General features: G+C 40.7%; 1 long non-coding RNA gene across 1 annotated transcript in view; it reads left to right on the top strand.

The window, feature by feature from the left end:
* The window catches only part of LOC142157637 (uncharacterized), a 43,254-nt gene that overhangs the window by 6,258 nt on the left and 9,662 nt on the right, over positions 1-27,334 (top strand). The window contains exons 2-3 of the long non-coding RNA XR_012692536.1: positions 18,948-19,021; positions 19,394-19,507. This is a non-coding gene — a long non-coding RNA (uncharacterized LOC142157637). The remainder of the gene's footprint in view (positions 1-18,947; positions 19,022-19,393; positions 19,508-27,334) is intronic.

Here is a 27,334-nt window from a genome sequence, read left to right as displayed (position 1 = left end):
AAAGAGTCAATATTTGCACTGTTGACCCCTCATTTTGAAGACCTGCAATTCGCCCTGGCATGTTGTCAATCAACTTCTGGGCCACACACTGACTGATGACCACCCATTCTTGCCTAATCAATGCTTGGAGTTTTAGATGTTTTGATCCCTGAGCCACTTAGTTATCACTTTTGCCTTATGGCAAGGTGCTCCATTATGCTGGAAAAGGCATTGTTCGTCACCAAACTGTTCTTGGATGGTTGGAAGAGGTTGCTCCTCGAGGATGTTTTGGTACCATTCTTTATTCATGGCTGTGTTCTTAGGCAAAATTGTGAGTGACAACTCCTCACTTGATTGGTCTCAGGATGCTTTTCTGTTGGCATGACACAGGACTCACCTTTTATTCTCCGGACAAGCGTTTTTTCCAGATGCCCCAAAGAATCTGAAAGGGGATTCATCAGAGAAACTTACTTTACCCCAGTCCTCAGCAGTCCAATCCCTGTACCCTTTGCAGAATATCAGTCTGTCCCTGATGTTTTCCTGGAGAGAAGTGGCTTCTTTGGTTTCTTGACACAAGGCCATCCTTCAAAAGTCTTTGTCTCACTATGTGTGCAGATGCTCTCACAACTGCCTGCTGCCATTACTAACCAAGCTCTGCACTGGTGGTGCCCCGTTCCCACAGCTGAATCAACTTTAGGGTATGGTCCTGTGGCTTGCTGTACGTTCTTGGGCGCCCTGAAGCCTTCTTCACAACTATTGAACCTCTCTAATTGAAGTTCTTGATGATCCGATAAATGGTTGATTTAGGTGCAATCTTACCAGCAGCAATATCCTTGCCTGTGAAGCCCTTTTTGTGCAAAGCAACGATGACTTCATGTGTGTCCTTGCAGATAACCCTGGTTAACAGAGGAAGAACAATGATTCCAAGTACCACCCTCCTTTTAAAGCTTTCAGTCTGTTATTGGAACTGAATCAACATGACAGAGTGATCTCCAGCCTTGTCCTCGTCAATACTCTCATCTGTGTTAACGAAAGAATCACTGACCTTATGTCAGCTGGTCCTTTTGTGGAAGGGCTGAAATGCAGTGGAAATGTTGTTTTTGGGATAAACTTCATTGTCATGGCAAAGAGAGGCTTTGAAATTAATTCATTAATTAACTCTTCATGACATTCTAGGAGTATATGCAAATTGCCATCATGAAAACTAAGGCAGCAGACTTTGTGAAAAATAATATTTGTGTTGTTCTCAAACTTTTTGGCCATGATTGTAGTAAGTTAAATGCATTTGAATGACTAAAACATGTGATGCTCTTTAAGCGTATCCCCCCAACCCCTTGCAACCGATGGCCCTCATTTTCATGAATGTGCAAACAGTGACAGCGGAAAATACTACACAAAAAAAACCTAGGAGTTTGCCAGCGACAGGGATATATTTAAGACTTGCAAAGCGACATTTGACGTTTCTGAAAGCAACGCTATGCTGACAGGTAGTGAATCCAAAGACACTGCTAGCCGGCACTTCACTTACACGTCAATGAACAGAGCAACCTAGAGAAATTAGAAGCAGCAATGGCCAGACCCCGCAAATACACACTTTAATGTGAAGTGGTTTTTAGTAGGATTCTTTGCTGTCGCTGGTTTCACATTTGTGAAAATGTCCCCCACCCCTTGCAGCACTCTACATACCTTTGAATAGCGACCAAGATGTCCGATCAAAGCGGAGGAGGGGGCAGGGCCAACAGGAACCATCCAATCAGAGTGAAGGAGGGTCGTGGCTATGCTAAATCACCCTCCCTAAAGAAAAGTCTAGATCCGCCCCTGCTTGAAGCTGATGACTGATGTTTTAATGTAGAAAAAAATTAATGTAATTAATTAAATTACTTTAATAAACAGTGTTCCACTGCTCCAGTGTTTATAGTCTGTGATGGTTGCAGCTGATGCAGGGGGGAAAAACAGTGTTGCCCGCAAAGACCACAACCAGGCTAGGCTTCTACGGCATGGGCTGCTCACAGCATCATAATGTGACACAGCCCCAGCCTGTCACTAGATCTGAACTCCCTCTGAGAATTGGGTCCACAAAAAAAATGTGGGCCCTCCTGCTCCAAAGGAACAGCGTGCAAAGTCTTCCTTTGTTACCTTGCCCACATCTGAGTCATGGAGCAGATACCTTGTAACACATGCTCCAGTATGACCAATGCGTTTCTCCATATGGTATGGATTGATCACCTCTGATGACGTTGCTTTTGTAGGACACTAGGGGGTAAACTTATCAAGCTGTGGGTTTTAAAAAGTGGAGATGTTGCCTATAGCAACCAATCAGATTCTACATTACAATACATTCTACAAAAGGACAGCTAGAATGTGATTGGTTGCTACACCAATCTTCCACTTTTTCAAACCCACAGCTTGATAAATTTAGAACTCTGCTGCTGGACAAGTTGTATTTTGCCTATAATACCAGAAAGAATATCTGCAAACCATCATCCTATTACTGACTGCCACAGAGATAAAATATTCTATACTTGAGCCAACCATAGAGATATATCATCTTACTCCTAAATAATACTCATAAATACAGCAGAGATTATATCTACTACAGTTGAACCGCAGTGGCCTTTGACAAGACATCTGATCCCTGTCTTGGACGTGGGCAAGGTAACAGCTGAAGACAGCGCTCCATTGCAATTCATGCAGTCTCTTTGAAGAATTCTTCTCTTCGAGTGGTAAAACTCAATACACTGCATCGGTGGTACCCCATATGCGGAGTTCGCTCTGCTAGATTGGGACATTGAACTACATTTTAGGATCTGAATTGTATTCATGTGTCATTTGACATTAAGTTATCATTTATTTTCATGATGTACTTGTAGGATTAATTTGGTTTCATGTTTGTAACAGTTGCATCCTATTGTACTTTAAATCTATTCTAGTGTATTCCTTATATATGAAGTCAGATTTTCAGTAGATTGCATATGTTATAATAAATGATTAATTTGGACAATGTAAACAATTTTTATGGTAATTTATACATCTTTTGTTAATTAATGTTTGAATCTACAAATATTTTTGTTTTTACACATTTGTGTCAGCTCCAGTGGCGGATCGCCCCCCCTAGCAGTGGCTTGCTGCTGACGGCTGCACACTGTGCAGGTCAGTTCAGCATTGACAGTGTGCTGCCCGGCTGCTCTGATTATGTTTTAAACACAATCAGAGCAGCCGGGCAGCACACTGTCACTGCCGAGCGGACCTGCACATACTGTGCAGCCACCGGCAGCCTTAGAAATTAGAAAGGGGGCGGGGCCTAAATCGCCCCCCCCTAAAATCGCCCCGGGTACAGCAGTTGCCTAGATCCGACCCTGGTCAGCTCCCGATATTATTCATGTTTGGTAATTCAACAGTGATGCTGTTTGGGGCATGGCCAGGTCAATGAGAATTTCAAGTGTGTGTTGGTTTACAGCTTAATAGTTATGAAATGTTATTTGGAAGGAATACCAATAGAAACAAAGGTATAATTAATATATATTTCTTTAAACTTCAATTACATTTTAGCATATAGGTGAGCTGTCTGAATCCAGTGCAGGAAATGCTACTTTATATGTTGCACCCAACGCTTCACCAGTCTGTAGAAGTGTACCAGGGAACTTGGTTTTATAGTCCAATGGAAAACTTCCAAACAGCCACCCCTTTATATACTGGTCATCAATCGCCTTTAGAAAAGCATACAGTAGATTACAGCAGTACTCTACCTACGCATAAAGTATCTATAATATAAAAGCCTAGCGGCGTGTGTTAGTCTGTGTGTGGCAAAAAAAACAACAAGCTGCAGCGCCACATGCTGGGCGGAGTTATACACTGACCTACTAAATTCTTATCTAATATATAAAAGTAAAAGCCTAGCGGCGTGTGTTAGTGTGTGTGTGTGTGTGTGTGGAAAAAACTATTTTCTCAGAAAGGGCTCATCCAATTGACCTGAAATTTGGTATACTGACATTATTTGACAAAAAAATTAGAATAGTGAAGTCAGTTAACTTCCATCATCCCCCCTTCCCCCCTGTGGGAGGGGTAGTAAGGGCTAAATTTTACGAGTTGAGGGCTCAAACTCATTTTCGTGTGGTAATTTTACCTCATGAACACATATTAAAAAGGGCGCTTGCGTCGGAACCTAACGCTCTTCCCCTGAGGAGGCATGGGCTAGGCCCAAATGCATGACAAGAACCTTTTTAAGACCTTAAGTAGCTTGATTTGACTAGAATGCATGAGTATCATGCACGGGTTAACTTGTTATACATAACAGTAGATTGTATCAGTACTATATCTAAGCTTAAACCTGTATGAAACATAGTCTCCCACCAACAAAGCACAACTTATCACATCCTCTGTATGCATGGACAGATGTTCTTGTGAGCTTTTCTTACATCAAATAATAAAATAATAATGTACGTGTGTATATATACTGTATACATATATATATATATATATATATATATATATATATATATATTTAACAAAATTTTTCAGCTACAATTTGAAATGATATGTAACTGTTATCTAACTTTCTGCAAGCTATTGTCCTGCTTGCCCTGAAATAATTAACTTTTATATTAATTTTAATGTTGCGTTTGGAGTCTAGGACATTTATATTTCAAATATGTAGTTAAATTGTAAACTCTTTTGTCAAGAGTCTTTTTTTCTTTCCTCATGTGTTTATGACAGCTGAAATAGCTCTCTCCTCATCCCTAACACAATCATGTTATAAACGTGTATACGAGTAATGTACACTCTTAATCATTAATAAAACATTAGCATTTTTAAATGAGTATTTCATTATATGATCCCCTGTGTAGGGTTGTTATATTAAGACCTACAAACATGCATAAATAAAAATGCACAAATGCATGGTTAATACTGAACATGTATTAAACTTGTACATTAGAGGTCAGTGTTGGCTATTGAAATTTTACTAGCTATGATTATAAGTATTATAAAACATGATATAATTGCAGAAGTACATTCTAAACTTGTGAATTGTTATATCTAGACAAATGAAATGTATATTATTGTGAATATATAATGTGGACCAATTTACTTACCAAAATATAACTGTGTGTATTTTCAGAAATGTACACACATGGAGTAAAAACTTTAATAGATTCTGTCTGTTTAATTCAAATGACAGGTGACCACTGTAGGCTTTATGGACAGGGGCGCACGCAGAGGGGGTTTCTGGGTCTCCAGAAACCCCTCCCTTCTGCTAACTAAGTGCCCCACATTGCGGCACTGTACTATACAGCAGCCGCGGCGCTGTCAAAGAAGCATCCGTGGCGGTGCTGTATGTATACAGCACTGCCGCGGACGCTTCTTTGACAGCGCCGCAGCTGCTGTATAGGACAGTGCTGCCGAAACGGAGCTGCTGCGAATGCGCAGAAGCTCTCTCGCGTGTTTTTTTTTTGGGGTGGGGGGGGGCATGCTGATGCAAAACACCCCCTGGTGTTTTACATACCTGTGCTCCACCTTTTTCCCAATACGTCAGGTCCATGAAGCCTACAGTGGTCACCTGTAATTTGAATTAAACAGACAGAGTTTTCGTTGATGTCCATTCTTTGTACTTCCCGGTAAATATTAATGTGTGTGCACTAGGGGATTGGCATCAAGAATAACTATGAAACAGAGAAATTACTTCCCAAGCGCTCTGCACTGATGATGCAAAAACTATACCAAAAGTGCCACCTATACCAAAACATAACATATTAAAAGCAAAATGTATAAAAGATGGCGCTTCAGTGTTAACCTTCCATAAAGCTCCATATGATTTTCAAGCAAATCTTCAATTTATATCCAGAAACATATATCCCTAATCACATATCCAAGTGTAGCAAAAAAATAAATATATAATGTAGTATATTGAAATATTGTATAATATACAAATGCAACTTTGTGAAAAAAAAACTTTATAAGAAAATGCAATGTTACTATTTTAATGGGTAAAATTACTTTAGAAAAAGAAAATATGCTAATTTATGTGTGTGTGCCAACCAAGGTGCCCCCTATTTGATAACACTCATGGGAGCATGTTTAATAGTCAGCAGGTAATCTCCTCAATCCTGGCCATAACTAGACATTGTTGAGCCACCATTGTAAAGTTTTGTAAAGGTCCCCACTTACCACCCAATGGTGAAAACTTGAGGTGTTAGCATTGGTTGACCAATGTGTAGTGTGCAATAAGGTACACTGAGGTGTTAGCACTGGTTGAACACACTGAGGTGTTAGCACTGGTTGAACACACTGAGGTGTTAGCACTGGTTGACCAGTACTTAGTGTGCAATAAGGTACACTGAGGTGTTAGCACTGGTTGAACAGCGCGTAGTGTGCAGTAAGGTACACTGATGTGTTAGCACTGGTTGAACAGCGCATATTGTGCAATTAGGTACACTAAGTTGTTAGCACTGGTTGAACAGCGCGTAGTGTGCAATAAGGTACACTGAGGTGTTAGCACTGGTTGAACACACTGAGGTGTTAGCACTGGTTGAACACACTGAGGTGTTAGCACTGGTTGAATACACTGAGGTGTTAGCGCTGGTTGAACAGTGCTTAGCATGCAATAAGGTACACTGAGGTTTTAGCACTGGTTGAACACACTGAGGTGTTAGCACTGGTTGAACAGCGCGTAGTGTGCAATAAGGTACACTGAGGTGTTAGCACTGGTTGAACACTCTGACGTGTTAGCACTGGTTGAACAGTGCTTAGCCTGCAATAAGGTACACTGAAATGTAAGCACTGGTTCAACAGCGCGTAGTGTGAAATAAGGTACACTGAGGTGTTAGCACTGGTTGCACACACTGAGGTGTTAGCACTGGTTGCACACACTGAGGTGTTAGCACTAGTTGAACAGCGGGTAGTGTACAATAAGGTACACTGAGGTGTTCGCACTGGTTGAAGAGCGGGTAGTTTGCAATAAGGTACACTGAGGTGTTAGCACTGGTTGAACACACTGAGGTGTTAGCACTGGTTGAACACACTGAGGTGTTAGCACTGGTTGAAGAGCGTGTAGTTTGCAATAAGGTACACAGAGGTGTTGGCACTGGTTGAACAGCGTGTAGCGTGCAATAAGGTACACTGAGGTGTTAGCACTGGTTGAACAGCGGGTAGTGTACAATAAGGTACACTGAGGTGTTCGCACTGGTTGAAGAGCGTGTAGTTTGCAATAAGGTACACAGAGGTGTTGGCACTGGTTGAACAGCGTGTAGCATGCAATAAGGTACACTGAGGTGTTGGCACTGGTTGCACACACTGAGGTGTTAGCACTGGTTGAACAGCGGGTAGTGTACAATAAGGTACACAGAGGTGTTGGCACTGGTTGAACAGCGGGTAGTGTACAATAAGGTACACTGAGGTGTTGGCACTGGTTGCACACACTGAGGTGTTAGCACTGGTTGAACAGCGGGTAGTGTACAATAAGGTACACTGAGGTGTTAGCACTGGTTGAACAGCGGGTAGTGTACAATAAGGTACACAGAGGTGTTGGCACTGGTTCAACAGCGCGTAGTGTGCAATAAGGTACACTGAGGTGTTAGCACTGGTTGAACACACTGAGGTGTTAGCACTGGTTGAACAGCGGGTAGTGTACAATAAGGTACACAGAGGTGTTGGCACTGGTTGAACAGCGTGTAGCGCGCAATAAGGTACAGGAAGATGTGCTTTAGCCTGACGCTGAGCCCAGCTGGGTCCGGTTAAGGATTCTAATTGGGAGGCCAGCATCCATACTGCTTGCCTGGATAGGAGTCTGCAACAATTCAGGTCCAGCATCAACGCGTTGGGACATAAAAGTCTTTTTCATGGAGGTGGGGAAATGATGTAACTATATGGTATTTACTATATATCCCTATGTTCAATTATGGCTAAGAATAAATTTGATCATCACACCCAAGATTCAATTAGGATTTAAGTTTGTTTACAGAAAAAAAACAAAATCACAAAACAACTGGTATAGGTATAAAACTATTTTATAATAAAACCTCTTTAACTCATTTCAATACATAAACACATCCTTATAATGAACTAAACATATTTTCACTTTAATACACACAATAAATTTAGTTAGTATTTATTATTTCATGTATTGGGCAGCACAGTGTTTTAGTGGTTAGCACCTCTGCCTCTCAGCACTGGGGTTATGAGTTCAATTTCCACCCTTGGCCCTGTCAGTGTGGACTTTGTATGTTCTCCTCGTGTTTGCGTGGGGTGTGCTCCGGGTGCTCCAGTTTCCTCTCGCACTCCAAAAACATACCAGTAGGCTAATTGACTGCAGACAAAAATAGTGTGTGTGGGTGTTATGGAATTTAGTCTGTGAGCTCCAGTGGGGAAGGGACTGATGTGAATAACAAGTATTCTTTGTACAACTCTGTGGAATTGGTGGTGTTATATAAATAAATGATGATGATATAAGTTGAAGTGTAATATGAGATCTCCCTTTAATATAACTCTGAAAACGTATGGTGAAACCAGTAGTCCTCAGATAACCTGCGATGTGGCTTTCTTGTGATAAGACTAAATCGTCTGCATGTTGAACAGCTTGGGGATCTGTGTTGCTGCAAACAAAATGAGAATAAGCAGCGGGGAGCTGTAATGGAAACACTTTGCTTCAAGCGTTTGACCATTACTGTACACAATTATAAGAAACAAGCAAAATTAACTTGGTAAATTGCTTTCAACTGCATGTGACTCTAATTATAGTTAATGATACTTGGAAAACCTGCACATTTACCTGATATATTCAGATTTATTTTTTTACATCGCATTGTTTTAAAATATTCTAAAGTAAGTACTCAAATGAAAGCATTCCTCCTTGTCTTTGTGTGAACCTGGCTTATAGTAGGCATCCAATTTTATGTTTAGTTGTCTATTATTTATTGCATTGTACATGACTTTGTGCAATTTTTGCTAATTATGGGTAGGTGAATGCATGATGCAAATCCAGTTTCATCTTCTGCTATGTCATGCTGCTATATATCCACAATTGATCTTGTTCGATCTTGTTTGTTATTTCTCAGGAAGCTCTGCACCACCAAGTTTATTGTGTGAGCAAAACAGGGAATGTGATGGAATTCACCCAGCTGTAATGCTCGCACAATATTGTTGGCGTTATCAGAAATAACATATCCTGGGGAGAGTCCAAGTGGTATAAGCCATGTATCAATGACATCCCTTAGTTTTCGTAACAAATTATCAGCTGTATGCCTGTTAGTGAAGCCGGTGATACAAAGAGTGGCCTGCCTGTGACAAGTGCTACATAGGGGTGTACATGCTGCTGCTGTTCCTGCTGGTGAAGGTGAATGACCAACCCAGTGGGCTGTCACAGTCCATATAATCTTTGGTTTGCCCACTTCCACTTGTCCACATATCTGTGGTTAAGTGGACAGTGGGTAGAATGGCATTTTTCAGCCCAATTACTACATTTTTACGATTGTTTTGGTATAGTTGTGGAATAGCTTTACGAGAATAATGGTGTCGCAATGGAATTTTGTAACGGGGACACAAAACCTCAATTAACTGTGAAAAATCAGCTGCTTTTATTGTGGATATTGGACGCAGATCTAACACTAACATGACAGCCATGGCGTCTGTGATCCACTTGGCGACTGGGTGACTGCTGTCATATTTGCTTCCTCTAGCAAAAGATTGTTTCACAGATAATTGTTGTAAAGTAGTAGTGCTCTTCTTCTTGGCCTTCTTATGGGAGGAAGATTCACCCCCAGCAACAGCAGCAGCAGTGGGACTAACACTCAAACATTTTTCAGGGGAATCAATTATAGTGCAGGAGTCATCAAGCCTTACCAAGTGGGATGCAGGGCTAACTCCGATCGCTACTGAGGATATTGATGAGGACGGTGATGTGGGTGTAGATTGCAGCCATCGGGATGTAGGTGAGAGAAGGGTCCTAGCTGATAATGGAGTGCTTGTTATTTTTTTTCCCAGCTTTTCCCAACACCTTGCCATGAACTCTCTTCAAATGGCGTAACATGGATGAGGTTCCAAGATGGTTAAGGTCCCTCCCTCGACTAATTGTGGCTTGACATACACTACAAATGGCAATACAACTGTTGTCAGGATTTGGGTAGAAATAATTCCACACATAAGAAGTGGCTTGTTTGGTTTTATGCCCAGGCATGACAATGACCTTCTTCTTGTGACGTGCCAGAACTGGTGCCACTGGTGCAGAACTTACACAAACAACCTCATCCTCATCAACATCCTCATTAGCGCCCTCGTCGCCTACACAAATCTCCACCTCATCCTCTTCTAATTCCAAAGTGTCATCCTCAATTGGTATATCACCAGCTACACTCGGGCTGTTCAGGCACACATCAGCAGAAATGTTGAAAGGGCCCTTCTTTATGGGTACAATTTTAGAATGCTCATGATTACACATACCACTCGTGGATGGACTCTCCTCAGGGATTGGTGTCATTTCTGATTTTGAGCATACATTTTTCTCTACTGCCTTACTGTTTTCTTGCAGCTCGGCTTTCACACGTAACAGTAGTTGTGCACCACTTTTGGACTCCAAATTACTTGGTCTTGCTTGGTCACGAGTGCCCTTACAAGAAGAAGGGTCTATAACATTTTTAGATCTCGCACTAATAGAGAAAGGCGAAGGCCTCATTCTTTCTTTGCCACTGCGTGTGTAAAATGGCATGTTGGCAATTTTTTTTTTCTCGGCAGTTAACTTTTCATCAGTTACAGCTATTTTTCTCTTCAACACGGTAAAAGGTTTTTTTTGGTGTGTTTTTTTTCCCTGATTTAAAAAGACTATGTACTTTTACATAGGCTTTACCAGATGACGTACAGGGAAGACTACCATCAGGACTGGTGCCAGCAGCTGCTTGCTGATCCTGCTCATATGTGGACTGCTGTGAATCCATTTTAATGTGACCCAAAGCACTTATAGTGCAAATTCATAAATATATAGTGCTGGCATATAATAATTTCAAAACCAGAAAATAGCTTTTATCAAAGAGGGTAATATCTGACACCCCAAGCACTTGTAGTGCAAATTCAGAAATATATACTGCTGGTATATAATAATTTCAACACCAAAAAATAGATTTTTGGGGAATGGGGAAAATGTCACACCCCAAGCACTTGTAGTCCAAATTCAGAAATATATAGTGCTGGTATATAATAATATCAGCACCAGAAAATATATTTTTACTACACGGGAATATGTGACACCTAACACTTGTAGTGCAAATTCAGAAAGAAATTGTGCTGGTATATTACTATTTCTGCAAGCAAAAAATTGTTTCTTTGGGAGGGAATATGACACCCCAAACAGTTTGTAATGTTTGGGAAAAATGCCTCCTCTATCCTCCTCTCTTCCTGCTCTAATAACTGCTCTCTCCCTGCTCTAATCCTGCGACCTAACCCTTCTCTCTCCCTCTGTCAAATGGCGCTGGATTGCTGTGGAGGCGGATATTTATGCATTTGAAACATCGCGAGAACCGAGCTCCGACGACGTGACGGTGACGTTTTACCTCGTTTTGAATTCCGAATCGGCGGAAGAGTACCGAGCCGGCTCGGCTTGGTACTCGGATACCTGAAGTTCGGGCGGGTTCGGTTCTCAGGGAACTAAGACCGTCCATCTCTAATATGAATGTAACTCCACACAAGCCCCTCTGTGTTTGCCTATTTCTCAGTGATTTCAAAGTATGTACACGTTCAGTTGGGTTATAAATGTATCACTAACAGATACAGCTATATCCATTAATCTACATGTCACAATATTAGTATAGTACAGTAGTGACACACAGCACACAAACACACTGCTAATGAAATAGGCATTAATGAAGAACTCTAGACAGGTTGTGGATCTCAAAGACATAGCAAGTACTTCCTGATTGATCTTTATTCCTCATAGTTAACAAGCCCTTGCTATGGAGATTAACCTTGAATAGGATTTCCATGGTATTTCATTATGAGTGAACAGTATCACATCTGAACAGCTTGTGGTATAAATCAAATGAAGAATGTTCCAGTCCTGAAACATTACATAAGAAGCACTGAAGGATTAAAACAGAACAATAGATAACACAGCTGTACTGCAAATATTAAAGTGGGGTTGCAAACCGAACATATAATTAAATGTATATCATGTTTATTTTATTATATTATTATTATTATTAGTATTGTTATTGTTATTATTATCATTATTATAATACATAATACTAATTATTGTGTCTGTCATTATAATGAATGAGAGTTAATATAACTGCAGTCTGTTAAGAGATCTGGTTGATAAGCCATCACTCCTGATGTGTCTGGGTATTTTTAAGCCCAATTTATGCCCCCCTTTTACCAACAACAAAGAGCTCGTCTATCACCAGAGGGGGTGACAATCCCAGCACAGTTAGCAACATGAATTAAAGAACTTTTCCTGCACAACATATTTGTGTAAGAGACTCATTTTCAATCTCTCCTAAACATTACAATAAGACATACTTTATTATGTACTTATACTCAGGGCCTGATCAACCAATAGGCTGATCCGGCTGCAGCCTGGGCGCTGGGTCCTAGGGGGCTCAGCGTTGACACACTTTGTTATTTTTTTCTTCTTTTTTTTTTAAATGCATTTTTTTTCTTCTCAAAATGCCGGGTTTCTCACTTATGCCAAGGGGACGGCCCCAAGTCAGACTGTTACTCAACCTATTCATTCAGAGAGGCGGCAGCTAACAGCAAATCTGAAGCTGTTAGCTGCCAGGCAGTGCGAACGCAAAATTAATAACTAGTTGGATGGTGAGGGTGATCATCACTGGGGGGGGGGGGGGGGGATGGTGGATTGGCTGCAGGGGTATCAAAATTATTAAGTAGCCGGGGGAGGAATCATGACTGGGGCGGATGGATGGTCTGCAGGAACATAAAGATTATTAATTGGTTAGAGGGGTAGATCATGACTAGGGGGGTGGATTGGCTGTAGGGGGATCAAGATTATCAATTGGCTGGGGTGGTGTTAATTAAATGACTGCAGGGTAAGATGAATTGACCAGGGGGAAGATCATGACTGGGGGCGGTGACTGGCTGAAGGGGCATCACAATTATTAATTGGCTAAGGGAGTGGTTAATTAACTGACAGAGGTTGGTAGATCTTTGTATATGATTAGGTAATCTTCATATATTTAATTGTCTATATATGCCTGTACTAGGGTGTTGTATTATTTGGTCATAATAGAGTGTTGTGTTTGAATTATTCAGGGTTTGTTAACATTTTGCACTATAATACAAATTTTGCACATTTTCAATACAGGACTCCAAGTTTCCAGAAACCAGCCAACTGACAACACCGCTCCAAGAACAAGCAAGAGAGAACATCAGGCAGTCTACGCTGTAAGATCAGGTAAGAGAGAATATCAGGTAGTCTACACTGCAAGATCAGGTAAGAGAGAACATCAGGCAGTCTACACTGTAAGATCAGGTAAGAGAGAACATCAGGTAGTCTACGCTGTAAGATCAGGTAAGAGAGATCATCAGGTAGTCTACGCTGTAAGATCAGGTAAGAGAGAACATCAGGTAGTCTACGCTGCAAGATCAGGAAAGAGAGAACATCGGGTAGTCTACGCTGCAAGATCAGGTAAGAGAGAACATCAGGCAGTCTACGCTGCAAGATCAGGTAAGAGAGAACATCAGGCAGTCTACGCTCCAAGATCAGGTAAGACAGAACATCAGGCAGTCTACACTGTAAGATCAGGTAAGAGAGAACATCGGGTAGTCTACGCTGCAAGATCAGGTAAGAGAGAACATCAGGCAGTCTACGCTGCAAGATCAGGTAAGAGAGAACATCAGGCAGTCTACACTGTAAGATCAGGTAAGAGAGAACATCAGGTAGTCTACGCTGTAAGATCAGGTAAGAGAGAACATCAGGTAGTCTACACTGTAAGATCAGGTAAGAGAGATCATCAGGCAGTCTACACTGTAAGATCAGGTAAGAGAGAACATCAGGTAGTCTACGCTGTAAGATCAGGTAAGAGAGAACATCAGGCAGTCTACACTGTAAGATCAGGTAAGAGAGAACATCAGGCAGTCTACACTGTAAGATCAGGTAAGAGAGATCATCAGGTAGTCTACACTGTAAGATCAGGTAAGAGAGAACATCAGGCAGTCTACGCTGCCAGATCAGGTAAGAGAGAACATCAGGTAGTCTACGCTGCCAGATCAGGTAAGAGAGAACATCAGGCAGTCTACGCTGTAAGATCAGGTAAGAGAGAACATCAAGCAGTCTACGCTGTAAGATCAGGTAAGAGAGAACATCAGGTAGTCTACACTGTAAGATCAGGTAAGAGAGAACATCAGGCAGTCTACGCTGTAAGATCAGGTAAGAGAGAACATCAGGTAGTCTACACTGTAAGATCAGGTAAGAGAGAACATCAGGCAGTCTACGCTGTAAGATCAGGTAAGAGAGAACATCAGGCAGTCTACGCTGTAAGATCAGGTAAGAGAGAACATCAGGCAGTCTACGCTGCAAGATCAGGTAAGAGAGAACATCAGGTAGTCTACACTGTAAGATCAGGTAAGAGAGAACATCAGGCAGTCTACACTCCAAGATCAGGTAAGAGAGATCATCAGGTAGTCTACGCTGCAAGATCAGGTAAGAGAGATCATCAGGTAGTCTACGCTCCAAGATCAGGTAAGAGAGATCATCAGGTAGTCTACGCTCCAAGATCAGGTAAGAGAGATCATTAGGCAGTCTACACTGTAAGATCAGGTAAGAGAGAACATCAGGCAGTCTACACTGTAAGATCAGGTAAGAGAGAACATCAGGCAGTCTACACTGTAAGATCAGGTAAGAGAGAACATCAGGTAGTCTACACTGTAAGATCAGGTAAGAGAGAACATCAGGCAGTCTACACTCCAAGATCAGGTAAGAGAGATCATCAGGTAGTCTACGCTCCAAGATCAGATAAGAGAGAACATCAGGCAGTCTACGCTGCAAGATCAGGTAAGAGAGAACATCAGGCAGTCTACGCTGCAAGATCAGGTAAGAGAGAACATCAGGCAGTCTACACTGTAAGATCAGGTAAGAGAGAACATCAGGCAGTCTACACTGTAAGATCAGGTAAGAGAGAACATCAGGCAGTCTACACTGTAAGATCAGGTAAGAGAGAACATCAGGTAGTCTACACTGTAAGATCAGGTAAGAGAGAACATCAGGTAGTCTACGCTGCAAGATCAGGTAAGAGAGATCATCAGGTAGTCTACACTGCAAGATCAGGTAAGAGAGAACATCAGGCAGTCTACACTGTAAGATCAGGTAAGAGAGAACATCAGGTAGTCTACGCTGTAAGATCAGGTAAGAGAGAACATCAGGCAGTCTACACTGTAAGATCAGGTAAGAGAGATCATCAGGTAGTCTACACTGTAAGATCAGGTAAGAGAGAACATCAGGTAGTCTACACTGCAAGATCGAGTAAGAGAGAACGGCACATTTTGTCTAACTTTGTAGAAGTTTACTGTAATAACATTTTAATATGTGTGTAGAATGAACTGTGTTTTTATGTGTTAATTAATATTTCACAATGTAGTATATATATATATATATCTGAGAAGGATTTGTGCTTATTTAAAAAATAATAAATGTACTGTTGTGCAAGCGTACTTGAAGACGGTGGTATGCTATACCGCCACTTTTATATATATATATATATATGCAGTTCAGTGGCTTTGTGGTTCCCACCTCTACCTCACAGCACAGTGAAATTATTGACGCTATATAAATAGCTGATGATGGTGCAGGTACCTTCACCAGAGTTTACAGAGGCACTCCATTAAGTTGAATGATCATCATCATCTATTTATATAGCGCCACTAATTCCGCAGCGCTGTACAGAGAACTCACTTGCATCATTCCCTGCCCCAATGGAGCTTACGGTCTAAATTCCCTAACATTCACACACAGACAAACTGAGAGAGACTAATGTAAATTTAATAGGAGCCAATTAACCTACTAGTATGTTTTTGGAGTGTGCAAGGAAACTGGAGCACCCGGAGGAGAACATACAAACTCCACACAGATAAGGCCATGATCGGGAATTAAACTCATGACCATAGTGCTGAGGCAGAAGTGCTAACCACTGAGCCAACGTGCTACCCAAATGATGGGTCTCCAAGTGTTTTTGTAGAAAGGGATTTTACTGGAAATGTTCTGTTGAAAAGATGTCTACAAAACATACAATAATATTGTTTATAAGGTAAGAAATTATGGCTCTTTATAGAACAGAAAACCACATGTAGAGGTAATGACCTCTCTACCGTTCTCTGTTGTCTTCCAAACATCATCCAGGATATTGTCTGTCTTCTCAGGCATAAACCTTCTTTGTACTGTCACTACTCTATCCCCCTGTCAGGTTCTTTGTCCTCTATATCGAGGCAGATGAATAAGCTCTAACACTTGTATAGGAGTGTCTCTTGTCTCTGAGAGGTGGCATCAAATGCAACAGCTTTGTCACAACTGTCAGCTGTTCCGGAGGACCCAGAGAAAGGAAACAAGAACTCTTTCCCATTATGTCTGAATGCAGTTCTCAACTCCATACAAAGGCTTAAAGTGAAAATCCACATTTTTTTTATTCCATGCCCCCTATTTATAATAAGATAGTTTGTAAATTTTGTGGTTCTGGTTTCTGCAGCCGTTCTGTTGTGAGACTGAGATTTCAGCCGACACGTAACTTGTGCGCCCATTTTCAAATACAAGAGGATCTCAAGATACATTTCCATTTGAGTCTGGATATAAGTACACTCTGGATGTATGGTATTTGTCACAAGTAAAAGAAAGAATTATAAACTAAATTACTAACTCATAATTCGATACTCATTAATAAAAATGTTTACTAATTTTTTTTAAAAAATTCAACATTAAATACATAAATCAGGATGTTCTCAATGTGTACTGTACATATAGTCCATTTTTATACTTGCTCTTGCTAGCATACAGATGTTATATACAATCTAGTGGCATGCACACGTGTAGTCATCACTATTAGTCAGCACTTACACCTGTCTAGAAGCTGTTGCAAATGTTACAGATAAAAAACACTTACATACAAGGGGCCTGATTCATTATGGATCTTAACTTAAGAAACTTCTTATTTCAGTCTCCTGGACAAAATCATGTTACCAGGGGCAAACGCAGGATTTTTAAGGGGGGTTTCCAAATGGTTGAATTCGGAACAAAGCAAAATAAAACATAAAAAATCATTCCTACCACACACTAAAATACTATACATTAAAACAATCTAAACCCTTCATTAAAATGAGTATTGACACTCCGTATTTAAACTAGCAATGATACTGCACATCAAAATAGCATTGCTAACGCACATTAAAAAAATGAACAACCACAAAAATAAACAAAAAACATTTAACCATGACACAAGTTTGGACTATATTACATACATATATGCAAAACATACTAGTAGGCTAATTGGCAGCTACCACATTGACCCTAGTGTGTCTCTCTCTGTTTGTGTGTTGTATGTTAGAGAATTTAGACTGTAAGCTCCAATGGGGCAGTGACTGATGTGAGTTGTCTGTACAGCGCTGCGGAATTGATAACGCTATATAAATAGCTGATGATAACCAATATGTTATAGGATCCACTATTTTAGCCTGCTACGTAAAGCTTGAAAAAAATATACCTTACAGTCACAGTAAGCCAAGTCAGTCTAGTTACTTGGGATTGGCTGAGATTTTCCAATTCATATCTATGGGCAATGCATATTAATGGGCTTTCTGTGGAAACTGAGATGCACAGTTATTCAAATGAGTGGCAAAAGGGAGATTCTGCTCAGCAGAGTAAAAGCATCTAAAATCTTTGGAATTGATGATTTACCTCATGATGGTAATTTGAGCTGGACAAAATGAAACTTTCACAGATCTCCCCTCTAATCTTGTGAAACTGGGCAAGATTTTACAGTGAGAAAATATGGGAGAAATAGGCAAAGATGACAAAAGTTTTAACATGTGTGTGTTTCTGTGTGTATCTTGTCTGTGTGCCTTATGTGTGTAGTGCTATCACGTTATTGGTGTGTTTAGAGGGGGTGTTTTTGAGGGTTGGTGTGAAATTGTGAGTACTGTACAATATTGCTATTTACTGATCTATATATGTATAAGATGTAAATTTGGCCATAGTGATCTCTCAGCTTTCACCCGGCCAGCGCGGTAATCCCTGCAGATATGAGAGGGAGGAGCTGCTGCGGCCGCGCATGCGCAGCAGCTCCATTGGGGATTCTGAACTGTACAGCAGCCAGCACCGAGCGGAGGCTTCTCTGACAGCGCCGCGGCTGCTGTACAGGACAGCAGCCGTGGCGCTGTCAAAGAAGCATCCAAAGCGGTGCTGTCGGGGCATTGTTTAACATGTTAATACATGCTGTTTTGTGCTTGTTTGTTCACGGAGGGGAGGGGTTTCTGGAGAACCAGAAACCCCCTCTGCGTGCGCCCCTGGTTACAATACAATATGTGCAAATTAGTATTCTGTTTTGCACATAACTTAAATACTGACTGTTTTTTCATGTAGCACACAAATACTTGATAGCTTATTTGTACACTGAAATTTAAAGTTAATATCTGTGTGCTACATATCTGTGTGCATAGATGTACCCACTGGGTTTAATGCTGGTTAAGAGACATTTATGCATATATCCTTTTCACTAATGTTATAAATTGGCAAGTGGAAGGTATTGGGGGTAGCTAAGGTGGATGATGAACTGGTTGGGGGGATAGATGATGAAAAATAACTTGGGAAGCGGGTGATGAAATTGCCAGGGGAGTCATGAATTGGCCGCTGAGGTGTGATGAAATGGCTGGGGTGTCATGAATTGGCAACAGGTGGGTGGGACATGATCTCTGTACTGTGTGGTGTTCATGAGGATGATCTCTAAAGAGCCTAATCATTGAGGGTTTGTAATGTTTGCACATTTTCAAAACAGGACCCCAACTTTCAAGAAGGCAGCTAAACGACAACAAAGCTCCTAGAACAAGCAAGAAAGAGCAGCATGAACAGGTCAGAGAATCTGACTAAATTTGTTTGCTGGAGAATACTCCTGAATTTTTCTTTGAGGGGGAGGGGGGGGGGGGGCATTGGCGCTATGGCTGTATTAGTCTAGGGCTGCCAGAACTCTTAATCAGGCCCTGCTTATACTCAGACACCTCTATTTTGAGCAACAACAAACCATGTTTCATGTTCTTAATTTCATACGTGACCCCAGCGATTACGTTTATTATACTGTAAGACCTATATTGCCATAGTTAATGTTGATGCTGTTAATGTGCAGCAGGTTTCCTTGTTATGTAAAATGCTAGCACGTATGGGGAGATTGGTTCAATTTATCTTTGGGGGTGATTTTAAGATGGTATATTTACCCTCTATTGACAGGAAACAGATTGATGGATTGAAGCCACCTGTGAAGCTGGAAGTCCTTTCCTTACATGTCAGACAATTGCGGAGGTCCCACTCATTGTTGGATGTCTAGCAAAATCCACAAACCAGGTCAGTATGAGATAAAATTACCTACTGGTCTTCACTGATATAGTGTCGATGTTACACTCATCAGCCAGACACTTACAGGTATATTTATTAAGCTGCGGGTTTGACAAAGTGGAGATGTTACCTATAGCAACCAATCAAATCTTAGTTATCATTTATTTAGTACATTCTACAAAATGTCAGCTAGGAGTTGATTGGCTGTTATAGGACACATGACCACATCGTCATACCCGCAGTTTAGTAAATATACCCCTTAGTATGATATTTAAGATGAACCTTCAGTATGGGAAACCAATGCATTGGAGGCTGAATTGTTAAACAATGTGACTGAGAAAGCTTAAATAGATATTTTGTTATTACCCAGGGCTCTGTGCAATATTATGGGAGACTATGGGATACCCATACAGGTTACATTAAGAGTGTCTTTATTGCTGAGGCCTCACACAAAAAGAAAGTCAACGTAATCTCACTTAAAAGATGCTTTTGTGGTCACGAAATGACAGAAATATGCCCCTAATCATTTCCTATGTAAAACGTTGGTCTCCTTAGGTGAGTTTCAAAGGCAGAAAGATTCCAGAATGTCCTCCCAAATATAATTACAATTTTGAATCACTCTTATTCCAAGAACTACCCCACAAGTGAAGGCAGCATCCACAGAGGGGGGTGGAAGCGGAGGACAAGGTGGGTAGAGAGGTGGAGAGGGCGGGGTGAGAAGGTACTGACGGGAGGAGATGTCATGACATATGGACTCAATTTTGGAGGTGAAGTGAGTAGTAAAGGTGAGAGCAGAGAGTGAGGAGAGAAATGGGAGCGGAGAGGGGAGAGGAGGGAGTTAAAGGTGGTTAAGTGGCAATGGGGGTTGGAGAATTGGGAGGAAATGAGAGCCTTGAAGTAGGACTGTGAAGGAAGGGTATACAATGTGTAACCTTCTGGTTAAGTAAATAAACTCTGGATCATAAAGCATCTTTTCAAAAGACACTGCCTCCTTGAGCTAGCCAGTAATAAATACACACCCAACTGAAATATAGTAGTGCACAGCCCTTCTGCGCCCCACTGATATATATCTTTGTTGGAGTTGGGTCTTGGTGTTGAAGTGTACAGGAGATACCAGTGTTGCAGATACATAGTTAGTCATGTGTTTTATCCCTATGATGTTCTTATATATTAAGGTTAGGGCAATACATGTAAGTTATTGACGCTCTCATCATTATATAAACCCTTCCCAAATGTAATTTGACCGAATGGTCAGTTAATTTCTATTCTCTATAAGAAAAAAAGAATTGTGCTGGGTGCAATGACTATTACTTGGAGCAAAATCTGTTATACAGACCTTAGAGCTCTTTTCTTAGAAATGCAACTGTTAATAAAAACTGTTGTAATGATCCATGTTGAGATATTATATAACCACATCTGAAAACAAGTACATGGTCTAGTTCTATAAATCTATTATAAATTGCCACTTTTCACTGAATGAAACAGCCAAGGCCTTCTGTGCTTGTCGTGTAATGGAACAGAGCTACACTGAATGTACTGTCATTTTTCCTTATTATAATACTCATTTATGACTTCCATAAAAGCATTATTGTTAGCAGAGGCTTGTGGAACAGATGGGCTTCTGTCGTCTTCAAGAAAATCAGCACAACTCGTCGCATAATTTCCAGAAATGAATTTCAAGAATTAAAAATAGTCTGCAGGGGCCGTACCCTAGGAAATGCTTTAATACCATGGGAAATTATAGGAATAACAATGGCAGTGTTGAATCCATGTAGCTAATATTGCTTTGCTGTGTTAAATGAAGAGATTCATATAATGTGTTTGTGTTTGTGTTCTTTCAGATATAGGTTTATTATAAGGGTAGTGAAGGTAGGTGTGATATATTCCCCATGGTAGTAGTCTCAGCACTGCGAAACTTGTTAAAGGGTTTCCACCTTTAGATGCCTCTAATTAATTGTTAGTGCAGTACAAATTTGACAAATACTCTCACGTGCTCGAATTGGTGCTACCCCCTAGAAGCGCAGTGTCTAACAGAGACAGAGGTTTTTTCGCCAGGGACCCCCGATAGGGAGTTTGGACTTTGCGGTTCCCCAACTTCAGATTGCGTTTCTCTTAGGGGGTGACGGGCAAGACTGAGGTGAGAACAAGGTAAACAAACAAGAGAGTTTTGCCGGAGAGCTATATAAGGATGAGGGGAGGTCCTGCAGAACTGGAAAGCCCTTACTATCAGGAACACAGGAGTATGCGATGATCTGCAGCTAGCGAAGGTCCTGGGGAGCTAGGAAGCCCCTAGTAACAGGATCTCAGAAGGATGCGATGATCTGCAGCTTGCGAAGGTCCTGGGGAGCTAGGAAGCCCCTAGTAACAGGATCTCAGTAAATGATGCAAATTTTAAGATTTAAAGGCAGAAAAGTTTCTGCAGCACTTTGCTCGCGAGCCACTATGTACAAAACTCATTGCCTTTGAAGAGCATGTACGCAACTTAAAAACACCCATGTGACACCACACTGAGACCACTCCTGAAACGTAAGATAAATGATGTCTACTCATAGACGTGGCTCTAGATTTCCTGACCAGAGACCTTCTCCTCTCATACACAATAGGGTACAGTAAAATACATAAAGAAAAAGTACATAACCGTGAAGTACATACAGAACCGACTGAATGATCAAATTGCTTTTCAGCAATAATTCTCGTTAGAAAATGACACTATAATGAGATAATTAACTGGAGATTATTGCATAGTAAGAAAATTTGGAGAGACATTACACATGTTTCTAGTAATATTTCTGCCAAAGTTCTTCAATAATAATTATATTTCTAGTGATCACTGGTGTGGTCACTGACGAATTTTGACAGTATCGATTCAGCCATAACACGGTGACGATGCTTATGCATACTTACATATTTGTGTTATAGGATTCATAGAAATAATACTCTCATTTCTATATTTCCTATATCCCCTTAGAGTGTAATCTCTAACAAGCAGGATCCTCTTCATTCGTGTCCTCCTCCTCTCATTACTTAAGCCACCAGCTCACCTGTGTCTTCACTTCTACCCTCAATCAGTGGCTCTAAGCCTGTTTCCTGCATCCACACACTTTGGTACAGGATCAAATTGTGCTAATTTATTCCCCACCTCTAGTCATTGTAAGGGACTATTCACCGCCGAGCACTTTATTTCTTGCTGGTTTGGCTATTCATTTGATGTGTATTCTATTGTTTTACCTATTTTGTAGTTCACTTCTTTTGCCTTTACTGGAATGTCCTATTTTGTCTAGTACTGGTTTACTGTATTCTCTACGTATGGTGCTGTAGACCTTTTGTGGCGCCTTATAAATAAACAGTAATAATAGCAATAAAAATAATAATAATAAAAATAATATTTCAAAATAATTGTGCAGTTTATATTTAAACCAAACCAGAATACCCATAGTTGCATAGACAGATCAAAATGAGGACATATAGAAGGAATGAGTGGTGGTTAGATGTTCTAATTGTATAATAATTTTAATGTGATACTAGATACTACTGACCCCAAATTTGGGCTTAGTGGTTAGAACTTCTGCCTCTCACCACTGAAGTCATGAGTTCTATTCCTGACAATGGCCTTATCTGTGAGGAGTTTGTATGTTCTCCCCGTGTTTGCGTGGGTTTCCTCTGGGTGCTTCGGTTTCCTCCCACACTCCAAAAAACATTCTGGTAGGTTAATTGGCTGCTATCAAATTGACCCTAGTGTGTGTGTGTGTGTGTGTTAGGGAATTTAGACTGTAAGCTCCAATGGGGCAGGGACTGATATGACTGTGTTCTCTGTACAGCGCTGCGGAATTAGTGGCGCTATATAAATAGATGATGATGATGATGAAAACCCTAGTAACAGGATCACAGAAGGATGTGATGATCTGCAGCTTGCGAAAGTCCTGGGGACCTGGGAAGCCTCTAGCAACAGGATCACAAAAGGATGTATGTGATGATCTGCAGTTGCAAAGGTGATCCTATTACTAGGAGCTACTAACAGGATCACAAAAGGATGTGATGATCTGCAGCTTGCGAAAAGCTATAATACATATAGCAACACTTTGCCACTGCCAGATGGAGTGCTGCACAAGGTAGAGAGGAGTAGTCCAGAAGCGAAGCACTGCGGCTGGGAGAAGGAATGCACAAACAAATGTCAGGCAGCAGGTCAGATGGAACTGACCTATAGCTGCAGGAACAAACTGGAGCGTCTGATCGAGGGATGAGACTCAAAGATCCGACCTCCTACAACTGCAGGAGGTGCCTTAAATCAATATCATAACAGCAAAACTTTATATCATCAGATGTATAGTATATCACGGCAATAAAGACAATTCTGCCTTATGATATAGATATATTTCTGAAAAGTTCAGAAAGAAAGTAGGGGTGAAAGTACATTTAAAGAAGAAGGATATCTTCATGTCAATAAACTCTAGTCTTCAGAAGGAGGAAACCATCTTTAAAATTAAACAACAAGATTGCACTCTATGGGGCGTATTTAATTCTCCGAAAGTCTCGCGGCGTTAAAACTATTACTAATACGGTAATAGTAAGCTGGATTTCAGCTCACAGCTCAGGGAGCTGCGAGCTGAAATCCAGCGAGAAAATTACCGTATTAACTGTTTTTCCGCGCACTATTACCGTAATAACGGTAATAGTGTGCGGACCGCGGGATTTTCGGCGTTTTTGCCGATAATTGAATATGCCCCTATGGTATATCATTTTACAGGATTCAGGACAAACAAATTGTGCCCAGTGAATTAGCACATGGTTCAACATTTAGGGGCATATTCAATTGTTTGATGTTCCCACAGCGTTAAAACTATTACCGTTATTACTAAGATTTCAGCTCGCAGCTCATCCAGCGTGAAAGGTACCGTAATAACAGTAATTACGCGCACTATTACCGTAATGATGGTAATAGTGTGCACACAATGTTACTTTTTCGTGTAACGCCAACAATTGAATATGCCCCTTAGTAGTAATGATAAAACAGAAACTCTGTATGTGGGCAAAAAGAAATAACACAGTAGCAAGACAACAAATGAAAAGATTAATATACCAATTTAGTACTATTTAGTACAAATTAGTACTATGTCCCCCGAATGCTCAGGTTCTTCTATCTAATGACCCTTTTGTGGGACAAAAAACTAAACAAAATGAAAAGTTGTATTCCAGCTGATTAATTTAATTAATTGGTTTGTAAATATCCACCTTCAACTTTTACTAAATACATTCTGAGTCTTTCTGGCTTCCTGACAAGCCTTTTAGTCATATATTTATATCATGAGATTGAGTTGTTTATACGCGTTCACCCAGATCTGTTCTGGATACAACTGTATGCAATTAGGGAGCACGCAGAAGTCTTCTTGATAACAATACGTAGCTGAATAGCACAGAAAGACATCTGAACAATAGATAAATGTATTATGTAAAAGTTACAAGAGGACACAAACAATCCTATAAATTGATGTCACTCCTTTACCATTTTCAATGCTACATCCTGAACAGCTCTGCCCATGGTAAATGCAGATCTGCATGTTTTACAGTGACTACTGGTATAATATGTTATCAATGTAAACTTAATTGGCTGCTTAATGCTGTAATTTGGGAAGTTAGAGGTCTTTAAGGATAACTCCTTAGAGATCAAGGAGTTAAGCTAAAAAGAAGTCCTGCTTCCCTTGGATGTGCCATTGGCCAGATTTACTGGGCTGGGGTCCATAATGGCTGTAACAGACCCACTCTATAGACAAACACCCAACCTGTTTTAATGAGGTCGGATGGTTGTCCACTATAGAGGATCAAGCGAAAAGGGCGTCCAAGGTAAGTAGGAATTCGTTTTTTAACTTAACTGATTGAAAAACTTGGTTTTGTGTGGAGTTCTTTATACAGTTGGTCACAAATATATTATCTCTAGAAAGACCAGTTGTGTTTGCATTTAGGTATCTTGTAATGGAGCTCTAGAGACATTGGGCTTGATCCATTACAGAATGTAACTGCCAATATGTGGAGTATTTTGCAAAAAATGGCTCTGTGCATGCCCAGGAACGGACTACATGTCAGGGAACACAGTAACATGCAATTCATCTTTGAGAGTAAACGACCCTTACTATAACCTACGATGTCATGGGGAGGGGATGGGGCTTATGCACATAGTCAATGTACAGTCAGGGTGTGCCAGGCTTGAGTGCACTCAGCAATGTCTGACACAAGCTTTGGGCATCTCAAGGTTTGTGTTTTTCAGTTGTATCACTTGCACCAACTACAGGTCTGGTGTAAGTGCTGATTACTAGTGATGACGGCTGTGTATGCTGCTAGAACATGTGAACATGTGTTTGCAATCAAGAGCAACTGTAAAAATTCTTCTGTACAGTAGATCTTAATAAGATCCGGATAAATGTATTTTATGGGGGAGAGGGAAATGAATAAAACCACCTTTTTAATGCTTTGTCATCAATTGCTATATTATTAACAGGTGACATTGTCACCTGTTCCTGGCTGAGGTAAGGAACGTTTGAATAAGGGAGGAGAAGCTCTGCATTTACAACAAGATGTAAGTTGAGGGTACACGTCTACAAGATTTCCTTCTACATCTTCTGGATTACTTTTGCTTTTTGAACAACTAGACTTTTCCTTAAAACAAAAGGAACAACCTTATACTAATAATTATTTATCGTTCTGGAAATACTGATAATGTGTCTTTGAATGGAGGGTACATCTGTGCGTATCAGACTTCATTCCTATCAAACGGAATAAATCATTACCTACTATATACTGGAACTTTATTACTCCTTACCTACAGAGGACTTGTTTTTCACATTTAAGACAAGCTTGCTTAACAATTTGACACTTCATTTACCTTGACTGTTAGCATGGTTTAGGCTTTGTTCTACTACTGTCAGGCATCACATAGCAAGATTAACATCTCTGGCGGAAAGTTATTTTGTTCCACATGCCATTGATATAAATCTTGTATATCTTGTACATCCTGTTTTATTTGATATTGCTTTATCTTGTTTCCTATTTGAGTCATAGTATATTAGGCTATCTGTCTGTATAGCTGTAGACCATTCTGGCCAGGACAGGAGTACAATTATTTATTATATTTGTGTGCACATAATAAATTGATTTTATTTTATGTTCATGAGTACATATGTAATTTATAGATCAACATTTGCTTTACGTTATCATTCATCACTTTCACTAGGCGCCAAGGAAATTTTCCACACTTGTTCTTTCTAGATTTAATGTACACATTTATTTCCCCAAATAGGGTCCCCAACATTCCAGGATTCAGACAAGCAGGAACTAAAGACACCAGCAGCCACTGGTTGTGAAAGTGACAAGAACAGGTAGGAGAGAGCAGGACAGTCTGCCAACTGTCATGAATCTGGTGGGGCAGTCCCAAATTTGGGGGACTGTCCTGCTTAGTTAGGATTTGAATGGAAGGACACTTGGGAGGTATGTCCCACTTCACACTGTACTGCTCGTGAAGACAGAGCTGCGTGCACCTGACTGTAGTGCACACAGTATTGCCTGTGTGTTTGTCTAAAATTTGTCTAAACTTATAATCATGTTACATAATAGGGACCCCCCTGTCTTAAATATCGAGGGCCCCCCGAACTTTAATCCTTCTCTGGTTATCAGAAGGCAGCTGATAGTTGCTCCCCGTCCTCGGACAGGACACAGCCTGCAAAGCAAGCCAAGGAGCTCTAAGTCTCATAAGAAGTCTCACAAGAGCTTCACTACTCACTCTCAGGGCCGGATTAAGGGAATGGAGGCCCCTGGGCTAAGGGGCCCTCCATTCCCCGCGAGGCCCCC

Source organism: Mixophyes fleayi, chromosome 5, assembly GCF_038048845.1.
Source record: "Mixophyes fleayi isolate aMixFle1 chromosome 5, aMixFle1.hap1, whole genome shotgun sequence".
Classification (NCBI taxonomy): Eukaryota; Metazoa; Chordata; class Amphibia; order Anura; family Limnodynastidae; genus Mixophyes; species Mixophyes fleayi.
Note: the sequence above shows the minus strand (reverse complement) of the source record. Positions and strands in the feature narration are given on the sequence as shown.